Genomic DNA, 14483 nt, shown 5'->3' on the forward strand with positions numbered 1-14483 from the left:
GGTGACAACGGGGAGGGGATGAAGCGCAACATTCCACCCCCACATGGTTCTTCCCTCTCTCTCTCACTCTCTCTTTTTCTTTCTTTCTACATAATCATTTTCTTTGGCCTCGAGCAAGGTTACCTAACCTTTTGAATAAACTGCTGAATAAAAGGATGATAATAGAGAAAAAAAAAAGTAAGAAGGAATCGAACGATAGTAAGTGAAGCTTACCAAAGGGGAACGTTAAATCCGGATCTTGAATTTTCTTCTTGTTCTCTTTATCTCTTTCTCTTTCTCTCTCTCTGTACTCGGGGTGTGGTTCCTTCGCGTGCGGGCGGAGCCCCACGGGATTAAGGACTTTGGACTTGGCCGGATTCGGAAAGCTCGCGTTCCTCTCTATGTGCGTATAAGACTTTGGATATGTAGGTATAATTGTGCGTGTTTGTTCTTTATGTTCGTTTATAAATTTCTCTATAAATCTTCTTATTTTTATCAAACATCAGAATGTGTCGTAGTAACTGAATTGAAGCTGGATAAAGAATGATAAATAAAAAGAGATGGTAAAGGATGAAAGCGAGTTTGATATATGTGTCTGTAGTGTACGCGGGTATACGTGTCCATGTGTGTGTGTGTGTATATGTTTCTCTAACTCTGTATTTGTTTCTGTGAGTACGTATGCGCGCGCGCGTGTGTGTGTATACTTGTACGTGTAATGCGACAGCACGGGGTACAGTTTGTTTGGTAGTTGTTGTAGTCTCAGGACAGCAACATTAGCAAGGATTTAAGGTTTCGGAAGAAATGGATCAGGACGAGGGGGAGCGGTCTAGACGAGGTCCTGCCTTCGCTAGGACATTGTTACTCCTGCTGATTCGTTTCGAGAATACTCGGCCGTTGTCAGCTCGGTCCAACCGCGATGGCCACCCTCGCCTATCTTCACCGATGTCACTTCAATTTTTTCTGGATTTTCGGCAATGATCTTGTATACGCGTATGTATATATATATATATGTATATAGATATATATATCCTTTGATAAACACCTCGAAGATTTATTATCAATCTGTTCAATGAAATGATTTACTTTTACGCGACATTTTTTTACACGAGCACGTTACGTCAACGTTGACATGATTTTACGAAGAATATTATAATATATCACACAGTGGAGAAAAAGTTTACACACACAGAGAGAGAGAGAAAGAGAGAGAGAGAGAGAGAGAGAGAGAAAGAGAGCAGAAGCGCTGTAGGCTCTCGTTCGTAGCAAAGTGTCACGCACGACGCGAACTGAGTTCGATCCAAAGCGCGATGCGGAAATTCCGTGGGAGTATCGAGGCGACCTTCGGAAGGCACAACCTTCAAGATCGATCGAGCCCACGACACAGCAACCGTTTATACTTATTCAAAACTAAGTTTCCTCTTATTCGTGAATCCCTTCTCTCTCCGAGCAACTTAACTATCTACGACACTTTCCATTTCCATTATTCGATCCCATTGAAATAAGACCAAAGTAACTACACACGCGTTTATAGTTTATTCGATCAATCCCTATGTGTCTATTTTTTTTTTCCTTCTGTATTTTTTTTGTCTTTTTTTTTGTTTTTATGTAGACAAACGTACATAGATCACCACCGATTCGATAGCACAATAACAAATTGTCACAAGTTGTGTCACTGTTTTTAAGAAAGGAAAAAGTAATCGAAAAATAGAAAGAGATAAAGAAAGAAAGAAAGAGAGAGAGAGAGAAAGATAGAATAAAAGAACAAAAAGGAAAGAGAAAGAGAGAATGTGTAGTAAACGAGTGAATAAGCGAGATAGGGAAAAAAGGAGAAAGGAAAAATCGAAGAGAGCACAGTTGGTTCCTCGCACTCGCGTAATAGAATTAAATCGAATACACCAATCGTTGAGGTATAGGTATCCTAAAAAGTAAATTGTTCCCTTCTCAATGTTAAAACTAAGTCGTCGTTACTCGAAGAGATGCCGAAGAACAGAAGAAGCGCGTAACACGCGACGAGGAAAGATGTCGAGCTGCCGCTTGCCTGGCGGTGGTGCGCGCCGCCATGACAGACTCTTGCTTCTCCTATAAACCCCACTCTTTGAAAACAACCCCTACTCTAGGATTTATCTTGCCCTACTACTACCTCTAACCCATTCCCTCTCTCTTTCTCTCGCGTAGCTACCCTTGTCTGTGCTCTCCTTCCAATCTCTGGTTTTCCACCACCCAGCTACCCTGCCTTGGCCCCACCAACGCAATATTGATCGGGCGGAAGGGCGGCATCCAAGAACGTAACGACGCTTTCAGGGGCCCCGGACGATTTTACAAGCCCCCTCTCTCTCTCTCTCTTTCATTCTTTTTATCTCTTTTTCTATCCTTTTATTTTGCTCTTCTTATTTTTATTTCTCTCTTGCGTCCTCGCTATCTTTCTTCGCAAACCCCTCCACCTACCCCCCCCCAACCCCGACCTCGGTCCACTTCTCGTCTCCTTTTCGTTTCTTCTTTGACAACTTTTTCATTTTTCTTCTTTCTTCTTTCTTCTTCTTCTTCTTCTTCTTCTTCTTTAAGTTCTTTTCCCTTTGTCTTCGCTCCCCGAAAGTATCTCATTTTTCCCAACGAAGTTTCCTTCGATATCCACGCCTTTCTCCCCTCGATTGTTCGATCCTCGAACGCGAGGAACGATTGACGATGGTTCGAAGACGACGCACGTGGAACGTCGAGCAAAAGACCAAAAGAATATTCCCACTTTATTTTTTCCCTGTTCTTTAAACATTGTCATCGTTGCGAGAACACGCGGTGATCGAAGGTATGATAAAATATTAATTTTTTATATTAATGTGTATAATATCGTTGAAGGTAAAAATCAAAATGATCGAATGAATGTATTAAAGGGTAGGTTAATAGTCGGTATTACCGATAAATTGTTTTGATCGTTAAAGAGAAAATAGAAAGAGAAATAGAAAGGAGGAGTAAAAGAGAGAAAGAGAGAGATAGAGATAGAGAGAGAGAGAGGAGAAGAAACATAAGATAAATTGATAATAATGGGAGAAGCTACAGCGTCAGCTCAGGTAGCTTTTGACACCTGATCCCTTTTCTTGCCAGACGGCAGCCTTGCCGTTAATCAAGCGCTGTTTCACCCCGTGTATCCACGACCCACAAAAGCCGAGCTTTAGCTCGTGCTGTGATGAAATGAATCCTTTGCAACCCCTAAATAATACTGAACGCATTGACCAAACCTAACCACCCTACGGTATATATAACCCGAGTTTTGTAAGAAATGTTGCGCCCACGAGTATACAAGCATATTCGTAATACGAATTTGTCCTGAGAAAATTCTTTATTATTTCTGTCTTGTTTCTTTTTCTATTTTTATTTGTTTTTATTTTATTTTATCGTCACGTAGACTCTTTAAAGTTTTAAGTATATCTCTCTACGAGAGAGAGAAAAAACAAAATAAAAGAAAAATTGATTATATTTTGTTTCTTTTTATAATTGTGAGCACCGATTAATTAATAAATCGAAAATATTCTCATGGGAATGAGGGGTTTGGATAAAACGATACCACGAGTCTTTATCTTTTTTATCTATTCAAAGGTAAAATCAATCGATGCGAATTGGTTTTAAAAAGGAAGAAGAAGAAGAAGAAAAAATGAAAAAGAAAAACGAGGGGCAAAATTATTTCATCGTCAGAAATTTTCCTCACCGAATCCGAGACTAAACGTCAAGAATCACATTGAGCATTATTTAACAGATTACGGATGTAACGCACGAGAAACTCGGCAGATTGCAAAAGGCATTTAACGCGATGGCAATACTGTTAAGTGCCCCCTTCCCCCTTTCATTCGAAGCAGAATAAAAACATCGGTGTCGAGCGCGTGACGTTATTTCGTTAGATTATACTTAACGTTAATTAAAATTACATTTGTCCGGTTGAGTATCGTCGTTGTTAGGTTGGCAGAATAGATATAGAAACAATTCGAATGAGTAAGTATCGAGTTACCCTTGCGTATCGTGTAATTCATTCGTTCGTTAATCGAAATCCGATCGAAACATTGAGCTCGCGTTTATTACCTATACACTATGCTGTCAATTTTAACGAAATTAAAAGATTCTAACTTACCAATTAACGTTTCCCACCACTAGTTACTCCGTTACGCCTTTTCAGTGTCTGAAAAAAGATAATACAATTGAAAAACAATCGAAAAAAAAAAGGGAATAGATAGTTTAAAGAATGACTAGATGAGAAGTGCAAGTAAAAGAACTTTTGCAATTTACAGCTCGGAAAATCTTCGTTCGAGACGATCGTGCTATCGAAAAGGGAAAAGGTTGATTCTCTATTTCTCTCTCTTTCTCTCTCTCTCTCTCTCTCTCTCTCGAAGCTAGCAGAAACAGTTCGGAAAAATAAGAAGAAAACGAGAGAGAGAGAACGATGTAACACGCAAGATGTGAATGAGAAAAGAAAAAAGTTAAAAGAAAAAACGAATAAGAGGGACAGGAATAGAGCAAAGTCCTTTCTCGTAAGAAATTTCTTTGTCTCTTTTTCTACCTCCCTCTCTCTCTCTCTCTCTCTCACATACATACACACACACACACATACTCTCTCTCTCTCTCTCTTTCTCCCGAGAATTCGACGATCCTCCTTCGCGGAGATATGATCGAAAAAGGTCGAGCGTTTTCCACCTTCGTTTCTTCTTTCAGAAATGTGAAGAAAACGAATGAAAATCGAATTTTCGATATCATTTATCAGGAAGGAAGTTTGTAAGACGTGCGTTCGATGTGCCTGCTACGAGATATAATATATAATAATATGATGGATGAAAAATTTTCGATTAATCCAAGTATAATACTTTTATACTTACGTATATATATATATGTGTGTACGTACTTTAAATTAAATAAGTAAGTAAGTAAGTAAGTAAGTAAGTAACTAGATAGATTTGCAAATATCTAAGAAAAATGATTAGTGAATATTATAGATAGGTGAGAAAGGAATTCATTCCAATGAATGAACTTGGAGAGTTAGCACACGTTTAAAGCGGCTTCGTTTCAAGTTTCCGCGATGTTTCGTTGTGGAAATATTTGCCTCTAAAGATAGATAGTAATATAATCGCCTTTGGTGATAGTTACCCGATCGCTTGTTTCGCCTTTCGTTTCACGAAAGAACTATCAAGAGCGGTAGCACGCTTCGACGATTTATTCTCGAAAGCTTGTCTCGAACACCTGCTGCCATTGCTTTCCTCCTCCCCCACCCCCACCCAGATATTCGACATTTCCAAGCTTTTTCCACCTTTTTTTCTTTTTTCTTCACTCGAAGCTTGTTTTCTTTGCAAATTGATACGCTTATCAATTTTATCGTCGTGAAATAACGATCGTATAAAGGAATCAAGAATTAATTTCCATTTATCGTACGATTCGATACGAAAGAATTTGTTTAATAATTTCGTTTTATTTTTTTGTTTTGTTTAAAGCCACGTAAAGATTTTAAAAGCCCCAAAAGGTTCTAACGAATCAGCAGCGAAGAAGCTTGCATTTTATAAAAAGCATTCGCCAAGCAAATGGCGAGTCCGATTTCTTCTCGACAAGAGGAACACGCCTGGAGGTCGAGGTCGAGGCCTCGAAAGAAATCATGCATCCGTTCGTTCCATCGGCATTCCGGCGTAACCACAAGCGTTAATGGCGTTTCTTACGATCTCGAATAGAGAAGAAGGTGGTGGTTCTGAAGTTGGTGGTTTGGGTAACACGGTCGATATACTTGTCACGGCCGAATCGTTAAACGAAAAGAAGAGAAGAGAAGAGAAGAGAAGAATGATTCAGCCAAGCATCTGGATTTAGATGAAAAAGAAAATCTTCCTTTTGCGGGAATATAGATATAGAAAATAAATGATCCAAATTGTCGAGAACTGTTCCTTTTTTTCTTTTCTTTTCTTTTCTATTTCTACTTTTTTTACCGAACAATTTTTTTGTTTATTATCATTCGGAAAATATCACGAATCAAACGAACGCGACGATATCGCAATATTTTTATTTCATTATTCGTTGGAATTTTAATAATGTCTTCATTAACATTTTAAAGGGTTTGAATACGTCCGGCCAACATCTGTTTCATGAATATAATTGAAACATGAATTTTCATTGTTACGCGTTGTCGAAGTTAATTGAATGGTAATAAATGATTTGTCGAAATAAACGTTTATATTACTAGAGTAGGACTTTACAAGTGGTGCATTCAAGTTTGTAATATAAACGAGACAGTTCGCACGGTAAAGGACTTGCCAAGAAGGACTAGCACAAGTATACCTATGAGCTATGTTATTGTACAAACTTCATACGCCGTAGCAAGTCTAACGTCCTTAGTCACGCCGCTTTTTCCTATATCCCTACAAACCTATATACACATACCAACATCTAACCTATATAATAATTTGAATACCTCAACATCCTTCTCTACAAATCACTTACATATCTATATCTTATCAAAAGAAAGTGCGAAAGAGAAAGAGAGAAAGAGAAAGAGAGAGAGAGAGAGAGAGATCAATAAAATGGATTTGAATAAACTCAATCGAATATTCTCAGCTTCATTTTTAAATTCCATATCCTATCGACTTTTTTCTTCTCTCCCTCTATCTTTCCACCACTTCACCTATCTCTCGCTCTTTCTCTCGCTCTTTCTCTCATTCTCTCTCTCTCTCTCTCTTGATCTAATCATATTCTCCTTGCTCTTCTCACATAATCTTAATATTAAATTTTTGACATTTTTCTTACGTAAGACGTTACGCACACAAAGCAAGACAATATTACGTACTGACGAAAAGTATAGAAAAGTATTATACCGGCGTAGTTTTCTGTTGTTGAGAATTTTCTCTAAGATTCCTTAACGTTCAAAAACGTTCGATTTTCTTCTATGTCTCTGCCGACGTTGCAGGCTGACGCTCAACGTCACTCGATTTGAGTAGCAACCTTTTTCCACAACCGAGGACACAATTTTTCCGACGATTTTTCCGGCCGATTTCTTCCGCCCACCATTTCTCGTCGAAAGATATCTTTGAACTCGCGAGAATTCAACTTGTCTTCTTGTCGATTGCTCGAGGAAAGAAAGAGTAAGAGAAAAAGGAAGAGAGAAAGAGAGAGAGAGAGAGAGAAGTACAAACCCATGACTACTACATTTCTCTCTCCTCTTACTTCTTTTCTCTGAAAGAAAGAAAGAAAGAAAAAAAGAAGGAACAAGAAAAAGAAGGTAACTTTTATATTCTTCGATTCGTGGACTCTCCAAAGTGTTCGATTTAACCTACAGTAAGTGGAACGTTATTTAACACAAAGTTGTACGTTTTATTTTGCATAAACAACAAAAAAGACACTTTTTTTTATATCTAATTTTTTTCTATACAACAAAACAATACCATTAATAAATGTTAACTTTCAGATAAAATCCTTCGAAATCACAGATATATTTTAACTTCGAGCAACGAATTACGATAAATTGTAAAGTGTAAAAAAAAAAAAAAGAAAAAAGAAATAAAAAGAAAATCTTAATCAAAGCAACGACATTAACTATACTTGGAGGCAAAGTTATAATTAAAATTCGAGATAGGGTGGGTAACCTTTAAAGGTGATATACTCCCCTCATTTTAAATGCCCTAATCATTGACTAATGTACGAAGGGGAGAAAAAAATCGTAAATTTTTTATCCCATTTGAAGTAGTAGAGGTCACCAAGCCGATGGTTGTTGGTTGATCCTCTTTTCAAGACAAGTCTCGTTAAGAATAAACAGATTTTCTCGAGAGTTAAAGCTTCAGTCATTAATTCACCCCTCGACACCTTTCACCTAATCCGTAAGAACACATAGGAAGACCGTGGGCTTTTCGTTTGCATTTCACCCCCCTATTCTCTATTACTGCTTCACGTGACCAACTGCCTTCTCCCTCATTCCATTACCTCTCTCCCTCTTCTCCTGCTTCCAACATTCTCTCTCTCTCTCTTTCTCTTTAGTAAACGGAAACGGAAGAACTACCCTCTTCAACTATTAGCCCTCTTCTTCAACCGGGCACGGAGCAAAGTCGAAATTGGTCTTAAGCTCTACAAACTATCGTTCAACCATCCTGAAGGATAGTTACTTTCGAACGGAAAGAAGCCACAAATCTGTTCAAGTCAAATCTAATTACTGAATAATCGTGTATTTCTATCGACTGTAAATTATTTTATTTTCTTATTAAATTTTTTGTTTCATCCTCCCCCCTCCTCGAGAGGAAATATAATGATTGAAATATTGTTTTAAAAAAGTTGACTAATGTTACATCTGATTATTTTATGACTGTTTGTTGACTGTTGTTTATATGACGTTTAGAAAGTTGCACATGTGTATAATTAAAATAATATTTGTAATAAATTGAATCTTTTCATTCGGAAAGTCATATTAATACATCGTCTATTAATAAAAGAATACTAATTAAACATTTGCTTAAATATTATAATATATCTATTACCATATTTCGAATGATAAACAGCTTCGATCTATTTAATTAGATGAAAATTTCGAAATCATCAACATCATCGGACTGGAACGTTAAACAAAATATATTTTAGTTTAAATAATCGAAAATATTAATATAGTACATTAGAATATTCGATGTATTTTAAATAATTGTTAATTAATCCGAAAAAATGTAGATTGTAATTTAAAAACACGGAGTATTAGTAGGAACTACTTTCCTCTTCGAAATCCAACAATGAACTGGTTCAAAGTTGTATCCTATGAAAGTCGTTTAAATTTCTTATGTTAATTGTTGTTTATATGAATGTTCAAAGGCTACATATATGAATACCGAAAATAATATGTACAGTAAATAAAATTTATTCTTCGTCGTGTATAAACAACAGTCAATAAAAACATTTTAATTGACTTTCATTGAAAAAAATGAGCAAGTTTAAAAAAGAATTTTGTAGAAAATAATACGTCAAACTTATACTCGGTGCTTTCAGACTACAATATATCTACATTTCTCTTTCGATTAATTAACAATAATTTAGTGTATGTTCAACGCTCTCAAAATATATTCATCCCCATTTATCCTTTCATAAACAAATGCATTTTTCAATAACTATTGATCGACGTAACTCATACACATTCTCTTTCTTTAATATCGTTTCAAAAAATTTGATCATTACCGTAGTCTAAATATAAGAAATTTCGTTTCAATGTAAAAAAAATGGAAAAAAGACTTGACATTGTAATTAAATATGTTTATTAGGATGAAAAAGAGATGAGTTGACCGGGTCGTGTCCTCTCATAGGCAGACAATTTTTTTTCTTCTCTCCCTCTCTCTCTCTCTCCCTCCCTCTTGTTTTACTTTTATTATTTTTTATTTCTACACGCTTACGAAAACCCACGGAGAATTTTAATTAGAATGTATAGAGCACGATGTCGTGTAAATTTTTATTATTCTCTCGAGAAGAGTACCGCGTTCTCCCTTGTCATCCATCATCAACATTAATTCTACACGCGTGTGTAATATATAAAATGTTTCCGCTGTCGTCAAGCAACAGCCAAAAGAAGAAGGAGAAGAAGAAGGAGAAGAAGAAGAAGAAGCTCGCGTTAACTTTCCGTACGATCGTTGAGAATTAAGACTGAAGATTAACTTTTAAATAAAATCTTCTACGTCGCGTTAAGAAGAAAGATATATGAAGAAGCAAAAAAAAAAAAAAGAAAGAACGTAATAATAACGGCGGCGAATAAAACGAAAAGAAAATAAGATATCGTACGTTTAATATTTACTATTTTCTTATTAAAATTCAACATGTTAATAATAAAGTATCGTGAATGAAAAGAAATCGAATAAACGAATGGAGACTAGAACAATTATCATAATTAAATGTGGAACGTTCAAATTTTAATGGAAAATCTTCAACAAATAAATGGAATGCGACATTCCATTAATTGACATCTCTTTTTTTCTAATTAAGTAACATCAGATAGTGTTCATAACGTTATATGCATAATACAAATGCTAATCTAGATCTGAAAAGCCTTGTGATTTCTGAAGAGTTTGTTCAATTAAAGAAGCTAATTTTACGCTAAGCCATATTGCAAACGGTGCATCGACCTCGTCTCTATATATCCAATAACTAATTCGCTTGCTCGTGAATTCGCAAGGTAAAGGAAAGAGTAAAAGAGAGAGAGAGAGAGAGAGAGAGAGAGAGAGAGAGAGAGAGAGGAGGGGGGAGGAAGAGAAAAAGGAAAAATCGATTGGGCAAGAATCAGGCCTCCATAACATCCGTCATCCATGAAAAGCCAATTCGTAATTAGATACACATACACATACACACACATACACAGAGAAAACGATATATTCATCTATAATAATTCTAATTTTAGTTTAAATCAACGATCCTAACGTTTCCACGCGTGATCCGGTAACGACGAACCTTCTCCTCCGAAAAGATACGACTAATCGCGAAAGGATACATGGTAAGAGTTGAAGGGGATTGGAGGGGTTACGCTAGGGGGGTTGAAGTCTAATTTTAGATAAATCCATCCAGCAGTCGATATCAGTTTAAACTCGGTATGTATATGTATGTATGTATGTACAATGGCTTGTGTTTATGTGCGTTGTGTCACGTATGTACATAGATAGATGGTAGACGAATTTCGTGTAAACGCGTGTATATGTATATGTGTGTGTGTGTGTGTTTTGTGTGTGGAAGCGATAGGTGTATGCACACGACTGCCTAATAACGTACGTGGAAGTGTATACACTCTGCACATGCATCGACGATGCCCATGCGAAGACCCGTTGCACGAGTATCGAATTGCTCGTCGAGAAATCGATGTATCCCTCTTTCTCTCCTTCTCTCTCTCTCTCTCTCCCTTGCTTGCTCTTTCTCCCTCTTCCCATCCATCCATCCATCTATCTTTTTCCCTCTACGTCTCGAACCCCTTTCGACCGTGCACCTCGGTACCAAGCACCGTCGTCTACATATTCGTCGAACGATTCAAAGGTCGAAGATGCAAATAAATATGTGTGTGTGTGTGTATATATATATATCTGCAGATGTGCATCTGTGTATATATTATGTATATATATATATATATGTTACAGTTGGTTTCAACGTGCACACAGATGGCTGAACGAGATTTCCAATGGAGACGAGATAAATGTTTGACATGTATCGTGCTCACCTTAGCGAAAAATATTATTCGGCTAAAGTAAATGTACTTTATTGAAGAAAAGCTAGACTTTGAATAGGATAAAGAGATTAAAGTATAGGATGAAAAATGAATATAGAAAAATCCAAATGTAACAATGGAGAAGGGAAAGTGGATTTGTTCTAATCGCCCCCCTCCCCAACCCCTATTCGCGTTAGTATTGATCGTTGAATCACGTTAACTAAAAACAAAACAAAAAGAAGGAATTAAACAAACAAAAAAGCTAGATAAGCGAATAAGATCGAGCAAGGTATTCCACTTCATTTAGGAAATCGTTCAGTTTTATCGAACAGAGGAGTATCCAGACCGCACTAAATTGTTTCATGTCGAAGCAATAATCCGTCACGTAGTACCGACCGAATGATTTCCACCCCTATTCCCAATACCTCGTTATATATATATGGGATAAAACACGGCCTGGTGTGTATCTATCGTTACACCTTAAACAACTATTTTATCGGAGAGGGCTCGTTCGATTTGATCAAATCGATTTTCATCATATATACCGTAGGACAGTGAAATTCGATTATTCGTAGAAATTAAAATAACTGTGTAACCACTACGATTGCATTCGCGAAGATCTAAGAGAGGAAAATAAAAAGAGAGAGAGAGAGAGAGAGAGAGGTGAATTAATATTAATCGAATGTAGAGAAGAGATAAGGAGATTTCAAGGAACGATTTCAATCTTATTCGAATATCCACGTTCGAGTCGACGTTCTCGTGCGTGCTTTGAAAGACAAGTAAAGCAGGGCTTTGCACGAACACTGTGCTTTGTCCGAAGGGTCGAAATCTAAGAGAGAGAGAAAGGAATATAAAGGAACGAGAAACTCTGTAGTCTCCCGGTGCATCGGAGTTTGACGTCCAACGATTCGACGCCGTCTGAAACGGTAAACCGAGCATCGGTTCGGTCCGACGACGAGGTGGCATTGAAATGCAAATGATTCCCTCCTTCCAGCAAGTTCTCGGTGCGGTCTCCCTTAAACGTTTCTATGCTTCGAAGAGCCCAGGGATTCCTTTAGGACGTATAGAGAAATACGTGCGTCGCGTTGCACGTCTCACATCCGACTGAACAAAGATCGGCTAAACGCGCACGCTCCGCCAAAGTGTCTGACTTGTTGGTACATACCATTGACATTTACCACTTAATTCGAACATACGTCTATATTTACGTAGATATATATTTATATATTATATAGAAGAAAAATATTATATATATATATATANATTTATATTTTTTTAACTAACTGTAAGATAATAATGTTATTTAATCTGATAAAAAAGATTTATTAGATCAAAAGACTTATATATATATATAATTTATATATAATAATATATATATTTATTCCTTATCTAATCTAAATTTTATTCCCCCTTAAAAGGAGAAAAAATTCGTTGATTACTTGAAACTTTTCAGAACACTATGAACGCGACATTAAACGAAATGATTAGAACGTTTTTGTGTCATCGAATGTCCTTAATTGATAATCCCCCTAATCTTTAGGAAATGAACGATCACGTGAAAAAAGATAAAAATATTTTTGAAAAGAGAGTAAGAGAGAAAGCGATACGTTTAGTTCAATAAGTAATTGCTGATCGAATTATTAGAGAGAGAAAGAGAGAACCGACAACTGTTAAAGGATTCTCTGGATTCCGTAGAAACGGAAATTTCATTTTAAAGACTGCCACAAAGAGCCATCGATCTGTGGGATTAACGAATACGATGAAACTTTCTTCTTTTTACTTTTGTTTCTTCCTCTCTCCCTCTCTCTCTCTCTCTCTCTCTCACTCACTCTGAGATCTAGGATCTTTACATTGATTCCTTCCAAAACTAGGATATAATGGAGAATATAAAAGAAAGAGAGGAATAGAGTGAAAGATAAGTTAATGACCTAGACGTTGTCGACTTCGTAAGCTTTACTTCGTTAATTATACTCTAATGGAGGCAAAACTTCCTTGACTGACGAACTTCACGACCGGCATATTACTGATCAAGGCTATCGGAGAAAATGGTAAACGGTCAAAGGAGCATGAAGATCGCTTCTACCTTTGGACATTTTCTCTTTGAGAAACTTACAACTTTTCGTGACCATCTTTATGAGCCCTAATTATCTACCATTCGTTTCATATACATCAAGGGTATATTACTGAATAATTCTCTTTACACAGTTTACCACATGAAAAAGAAAATCGTAAGAAATTTTCTTGTATGTAAATGTATCCTCTCGATCGATGTAGCTCGTCGTTATTCCAAATTCTAAATAACACAATTTATATGATTTTCGATCAATAATTAAAAACACAACACAGTATATTTCTTTAATTAATTTCTCTACATATATTACATATAAATTTTATACGTACGTATAAATGTAAAATACGTCCACGTTGAGGACAATTATTTGGAGCATTCGTTGTGAAACAACGCAAGTTGGTTATTACTATGAATGAGAAGAAACGAGAAATAGAGAAACATAGGCTAGAAGACAAAAAGTTTGATAAACTCGAATTTAAAACTTTTCAGGAATAACAAGCTTACTCTATGATATATTTTCCTGTTTACCAGCTGAATTCTAAATCGGATGTTCGCGTAATTACACTGTCGGTATTGGAGAACATCTTAAATAATTAATCGAGCGAGACCGTTCATGGTTCCTCTGATTTTCGAAGGAAGAACTTTATGAAACCACGATAAAGGGACGGGGTGAATATCAAAGGTAAGAGGAAGGGGTTTGGTGAGAATCATTCGACACAAGTAATACGAAGAGCTTTGGCTATCGAGTTTGTTTCTAACTTCACCAAATTCCAGCATATTAATTTATCTTCGTCCTTTAAGGTTTCTGCATATCCAGTTTACGTTCTTGGTTCATCGATCAATGTGTCTACCGTATGATGCTAAAGCTAGCAACTCATGTTTCTCTACCTCTTAGTTTGAAGTACGTGGCGCGTAACGCACATCGTTAAAAACTTTCCTGTTTCTGTCTTTCCCGAACAATTTCGAGAGAAAGAGAGAAAGAGATAGAGAGAGAGTTGTAATAAACTAGACTTCACTACCGTCGATAAATATTCCTTTCTCGAGAATTACTATTTCTAGTGAAAAATGTTCCTTTCAAATGAGAACTAGCAAAGGAAAATGAAATTTCTATGATTTGTTTCTTCTTACAAAATATATGGAGTAAGTTTAACAAACATTTGCATAAATATCCGAAAAATTACAAATGACATTTAATTAGATAAGAGTCACTGGCATTGATTGAGAATACTATTAAAGTTTTATGAAAAGTCGAGAAAGTTCAACGATCTTTTAATTCGG

General features: G+C 36.4%; 1 protein-coding gene across 18 annotated transcripts in view; it reads right to left on the bottom strand.

Moving 5' to 3' along the window:
• LOC106791553 (protein turtle) overlaps positions 1-14483 on the bottom strand; it is a 222452-nt gene that overhangs the window by 82616 nt on the left and 125353 nt on the right. For 14 of the 18 annotated variants that reach the window (XM_014757329.1, XM_014757378.1, XM_014757314.1 and 11 more), the window contains one exon: positions 4094-4141. The gene's annotated coding sequence lies outside the window, so the exon portion shown is untranslated. Of the gene's footprint in view, positions 1-213; positions 2054-4093; positions 4142-14483 lie in introns of those variants that run through there. The other 4 variants (XM_014757397.1, XM_014757260.1, XM_014757278.1 and 1 more) reach the window with 1 other exon arrangement.

Source organism: Polistes canadensis, unplaced genomic scaffold (assembly GCF_001313835.1).
Source record: "Polistes canadensis isolate GaletaPanama2010 unplaced genomic scaffold, ASM131383v1 scaffold_8, whole genome shotgun sequence".
In the NCBI taxonomy this organism is placed as follows: domain Eukaryota; kingdom Metazoa; phylum Arthropoda; class Insecta; order Hymenoptera; family Vespidae; genus Polistes; species Polistes canadensis.